A 5,777-nucleotide genomic window follows, 5' to 3' on the forward strand; every position below is an offset into this window, starting at 1 on the left:
TGTGCATACCTAGTGTTCTACTGCTGAGCAATGCAAGCCCCTCCCTACCCCTGCTCTTTTATCTCAGTCTGTTTAGTTAGATCATCTATTCTGTATTCTGCTTCTTGTGTTTTGTCCTTCTCACCCAGCAGCTCTTGTAAGCTTGACAAGACTGGATAAATTGCTTGTTCTGCACTGACGGCCTGTGTCATGCTAAGAGTTGACTTGTGCCTGAAACTTACTGGGCACTTCCAGTCAGTTCCTAGCCTTTGTCATTTAAACCTTGTAGCAACTCTCTTGTGTAAATGACATCATAAGCATGAGGAGTTGAGGGGGCTGAGGTTTACACAGGAGAAGATGCCAAAACCACCCAAGTTCGCATGCTGTGTCTTACCTGCTTGCCTGTGGTGCTCATCATTGCACGGAGCCTCTGTCTCTTCTGTATTTATTTTATTCAGTATTATTGTATCTTTCCAGAAGATTTAAGAGAGAGATTGTAGGGGTTGAGGGAAAAGGAAGAATGTGATCAAAAATATATTGTGTAATTTTTTTATGTTAAGTAAGAAGAGATTTAAGAGCCAGAAGCTCTAGAAATTAGCAACAAAATCCAGTAATTATAGCATTGCTTTGCACACCCCTCCCAGCTTCTGGCTTCAGAAGTACTCCATCGCTTTTGTGCTTTCTTCCGAACTTCTGAATCTTATCCAAATGTTTCTGTTTCTTCACCTCTCCCCTCCAGTTTTAAAAATTCTACATTGGAAAATGACATTTAGAATCCTCCTCTTCCTCCCTCTCCTCTCCCTCCTCCTCCCCCTCCTCCTCCTCCCTCTCTTCCCTCTCCTCTCCCTCCTCCTCCCCCACCTCCTCCTCCTTCTCCCCCTCCTCCCTCTCTCCCTGTATCAGTGCTCACCCCTGTGCTTTACTTATGCCTGCACCATACACAGCCTAGTTCTCTCTTTCTTGCATGACTTTCTATTCTCTCTGAGTTGCCCTATTTTCCATTTGTGTCTTACAGTTGTCCTCTTAACTGTTTGCATCTGAATGCCTTGGCTATGGTCTTAGTCTCTTCTCCTGGTGCACGGATGGGAACAGCTTAAGGGAGGAAAGGTTTCTTTTGGCTCCCAGTTCGAGGTGCTGCCCACCCCCCCACCCCCCGAGGTCAAGGCAGCAGTATCTTGAACAGCTGAGCACGCTGTGTCTTCCTTTTCCTCTGGTTGTTCGTGTTCTGCCTCTTGCACTCCTCTCTGGAGCCAGAGCTTGGTAGCATCCTGTGTTGAACTGGAATGGCCCTATGGCATGTCTACGTGGCTCAGTTCTCGTGGCTCAGGCACCACATTTACACATGACCTCAGTTCTAGGAAGTTTGCTCAAATTTCTAATTGTGGATTTTCTCTGTATTTTTTTCTATCCCATCTCATAAAGCATATCATTCCCCTACTGGATTCTCAGAACTTGCCTTCTGTCTGTCTCTCGAGTGTCTTTTTTTAGACCATGTTTTCCTTGCCAATCTTTTTATCAAGTTTTTATTTCCTATCAAGTTGAAGAACCTAGGAAGGGAGTTGAGAGTCTTGCTTCAGACAGACATTGGCATTCTCTTGAAGGAAGACTTTAAATCACAGGGTCTCACACTGAGATGGGTGCATAGTAGGTACACAATAAAACATAGGGAGGAAGGTAGCCAAAGGAATATGATGTAGGCAAAGGATGTGAAACAAACTTACAGCCTTAGTAGGTATGCTGGTTTTAAGGTGTATGTCCTCTGTAGGCTTTGGTATTTGAATCCTTGATCCCTGTTTGAAGTTTCAGAGGTGTCACCATGCTAAGGAAAGTTACTACTGGGGGCAAGCTTTGAGAGGGAAAAACCTCTCCTATTTCCACTTTGCTCTTTCTGCTATGTGCCTGAAGATGTGAGCTCTCACCTTTCTGCTCCTGTCGTCATGCCTGTGTCTTGCCTCTGTGCCTCTGCTCTATGGCTTGGATGCTCTGGAACCATAAGCCAAAATAAACTCCCTTCTTTAAGTTGCCTTTGGTCATGCTTCTCTCACAGCCGCAGAAATGAGACTGACACAGCAGGTCTAGGAAAAAGAACACACAGGACTTAAGTTTACTTCAGATATTTGATAGATTAAAGTCCAGATCAGATCTAGATCCTTGACAGGAATTTAAGTTGGAAATGAGTTCAAACAGTCTTAACTACAAATAGAATTCTGTTGGATCAGCAGCAGGTTAAGTTCTCTCCAAGGCATGACATTAAGATTTTAACTGAAAACCTTCCAGTTTTAGAGACATAAGTGGTATAAACTCTATCACACATACATAGTATATATAGTATAATACATTTTGACTTGTTTCAAGTATATATTATATATATTTCTCAAATATTCTTGACAATATACATAGTTGTACATCGATAGTTCACATACTCTTTATAAATTATAGTGGTTCACTAAAGCGACAGAATTTGCCAGTAAAATGACACTGGCCTGCTAACCTCAAAGAAGTAGCTAGGCCAGTGTTTACACATGTCACTGAACTTTGTAAGCATCCTGTGTCCTAATCCTTGTGATGCTGAAATCACTCTCTAGCAGATCATCCAGTGTGCTTCAGAGACGTGAAGAAAGGCAGATGTTAGCTTCTGAGAGGGAGGTTCCCTGCTGGGCCTCCAGCCAGTGTGAACTTGACAGAGCATGTCTCAGGCCCTTTGCCTACCTCTTGGATTTCCCTTCTCTTTTCTTAACCCTCCTGGGATTTGGACTGCTCACTTCTGTTCCTGTGTTCCTTTCTTCCCAGGATTGGTCACATACTGTCTTCCCATCTCCCTTTTCTCTTGCTGTCACCAAAGCCTAAGGCTTTTACAGCAGATTTCCTTCCTGTTTGGGAATCAGCCTGCCTAGCCCATTTCTAATAAGCTCCCTGGCTCATTTCTAGTTAGCAGATGAATGAATGGCGTGTGGGTTCATGTCGACTGACTGAATGGAAGTGTTGTGACACTTATAATGCTTCTGTGGTTCCTGAATGTTCTCCCAGAGGCTTTCACTGTTCCACCCCTCCCTAAAGTCTCTTTGACTTGAGCCCTTGAGCATCACATTTCGGTCTGGGTCAGAGCCTTGCTGTTCTTTCAGATTTGATGATAATAGTCAATGTTATCTCTTGTATGGCAGATCTCAGACTTGACCATGCACAAGAATTACCTGGAGTGATGCAGGGCCCCGGGTCTATGGGTTCATCTCAAGAGAGCCACACTATATGGTCCGGGTGACACTGACACTGTTGGACCACAGACTAAAATGAGACCTGACCACTGGGCAGCTGACTTTCTCATCTCCCTGGGAACCAAAGTTCCCTTCCTATAGTTCAGACGGTCCCAGTGGCCTGCTTGTGGTATGTCTTTTCTCTTCAGCAGTGCAATCAGAACTTTGAGTTGATTTCCTTAAGAAAAAGAAAGGAACTGAGACTATAAGATGACCCAGTGGATAAAGGTGCTTACTGCTCAAGCCGGGTGACCTGAGTTCAATCCCTAGAACCCACATAAAGGTGGATGGAGAGAATTTCCTCCATAAAGTTGTCTTCTGACTTTCACATGTGTGCTGTGGTGCACGCGAGCAAGCGCGTGAGCACACACACACACACACACACACACACACACACACACATGCTTACTTTTTTATAAAAGGGGGTGGAGAAGAGGGAATAGGAAAGAGGAGAAGGGAGCTATTGGTTATGGGAAGATGCAGTCCATGCATGTGACAGGCTAGGGACCATCATGTATTTATGCCATTGAATTTTATCAACAACCTATAGTGTTTCTATGGCCCATCCTATTTTGTAGGCATGTTCAGTAACATATCCAATAGAGACTGGGGAATGTGGGCTGTATGCCTTTCACTGAAAACTGCAGCCACCTGCTCCAGCACCACTTGCCTTGTAAGAATCTCCCTAAATGGTTCTCTTCTGCTTCTGAGAAATTCTTCCAAGAAGAACATTAAGTGTTAGGCCCTACGCCTAATGAGCAACCTCAATTTTCCTTTTTCAGACTAAGAACTCCTGTCTTCCTAGAGGCTGTGGAACTCTCTCAGCTGCCCTTTGGCCTGTGAAAGTAGTCTGTAGAAATGCATATTCGCAATGTCAGAAATAGCTAATAGCAAATCAGTTGAGACAAGTTCGGCTGACAGAAGCCTTGCATTTTTCTAGCAGAGCTAAAGAGTCAGGAAGGAACACTGCAGACGAGTGGTGATATCTCTTCCTTAGAATTCTTTATTTCTAATACATTACATGACCCTGCAGGAGTAAATATACATCTGTATATAAAATATAACTGCATATAATTGCGGATACTATTTTGATATAAAAGAGCAATACTAAGACATATAATTGCAACTCCTTAAGACTGACATTTGGGTCTTGTCTGAGTTGATAGTAAGCTCTGGGTTTCAGTGCCCAGTCCTTAGGCCACAGCTGCGGGTTGAGAAGGCTTCCCAGTTTCTTTTTTAACTGCCAGGAAGCCTGTGTTTTCTGTGTGGGGAGAAGGTTAGTCCTCCTCATGGTATTCTGACTAGAGATGTTATCTGATCTTCTCAGTCTGCCAAGTCCCCACCCTTCTCTCTTCTGACTGCCTGAATCCTGGAGAAGATGATGACTGTTGTAGAGGATCTGGGCTCCTCTAACCCTACTTGTACCAATATTTAGTTCCAGGAACTCAAACAAGCAATTTTTGTGCATTGGTTCTTAGTTTTACTTCATGTAAGATGAGAATTATATAGAATTCTTTTTAAATGTAAAATTTTATGAAACTAAAATTACTATAGAGAAATTTAAATTCCATTTTTGAATGAGTGTTCTACTTAAAGTCCTTGACACTTAAATTCTTAAAAGAATTTTTCTTAGAGTGTTGTCAGTTTGCAAACCCTGTAAACTCAAAGGAAAAGAACAAAACCTTTTAGGCAATTAACTGGAATGTTGGGGCCTGTCCCTTAATTATTAACTGTTTGAGACAAACACAAAAATGGGCAGTGATTTTTATATTTCTCACTGAACATTGCTTTTACCATGTGAAAACCTTGCCGTTTGTCAGTGTTGAGAGAGAGAGAGAGAGAGAGAGAGAGAGAGAGAGAGAGATCAGTGCCTTCATGCAATTTTATCAAAATTGAATTCAACGGAGTCAGACCGCAGGAGAGTGTGTGACTCACCAGTGCCTTCAGCCCCACATCCTGAAGAGATTCTGCAAAAGAAGGCAGAGCTCTGGATGTGGGGTGGGGACATTTGGGAAAAGCTGAGCAACTCAACCACGTGTCTGGCATCTGTAAATCCACGAGATCAGATAAGCCCTTAGGACGCCTCTTTTTTCTCAGCCACTCCAAACATGGTTACTCAACAGGAGTTCACCTTTGGACGTGTTGCTTTCAGGCCTGCATGGACGGTGTCCCTGAGGCTAATGTGCACACAGTACCGCTGGGAATGCTTTACATTCTGTTATGTAGCATCCATTCTGATGTAGAACAGCGTTCTCCAGCCCTACCGAAAACCATAAGGTAAAGACCAGGAAAGGCTTGCATACTGTCTAGTATGCATGTTCATTAACTACACATCACAGCATCTTATCTTGGCACAAGGGATTGGTACAAGACCCAGTAAAGTCTTTTCTAAAACCCTGGTCCTTAACATCTTGGGAAGAGACAGAGGTTTGAGGTCAGGATCAAGGAGGACCTGTTTGTTTTCATCAGGTTGTGTATGTGATCCAGAGCCATTGGTCAGCCGAGGATGTGGATCAGTTGGTAGAGTGCTTGGTTACTGCGCGCGAA

The 5,777-nt window shown here is 43.4% G+C and overlaps 1 long non-coding RNA gene across 3 annotated transcripts; it reads right to left on the bottom strand.

Annotated features, from left to right (window-relative positions):
- Positions 1-317: 317 nt before the first annotated feature.
- On the bottom strand, positions 318-5,206 carry LOC110300747. Of its 3 annotated transcripts, none has more exons than XR_003837427.1 (4): positions 5,166-5,206; positions 1,899-2,054; positions 1,701-1,769; positions 318-729 (listed from the first exon to the last, which is right to left on the bottom strand). It is a non-coding gene; the product is annotated as an uncharacterized LOC110300747 (long non-coding RNA). The 3 variants fall into 3 exon arrangements; XR_002378617.1 differs by lacking the exon at positions 318-729 and adding an exon at positions 1,442-1,526; XR_002378618.2 differs by lacking the exon at positions 1,701-1,769.
- Positions 5,207-5,777: the final 571 nt, after the last annotated feature.

This window comes from Mus caroli, chromosome 8, assembly GCF_900094665.2.
Source record: "Mus caroli chromosome 8, CAROLI_EIJ_v1.1, whole genome shotgun sequence".
NCBI lineage: Eukaryota > Metazoa > Chordata > Mammalia > Rodentia > Muridae > Mus > Mus caroli.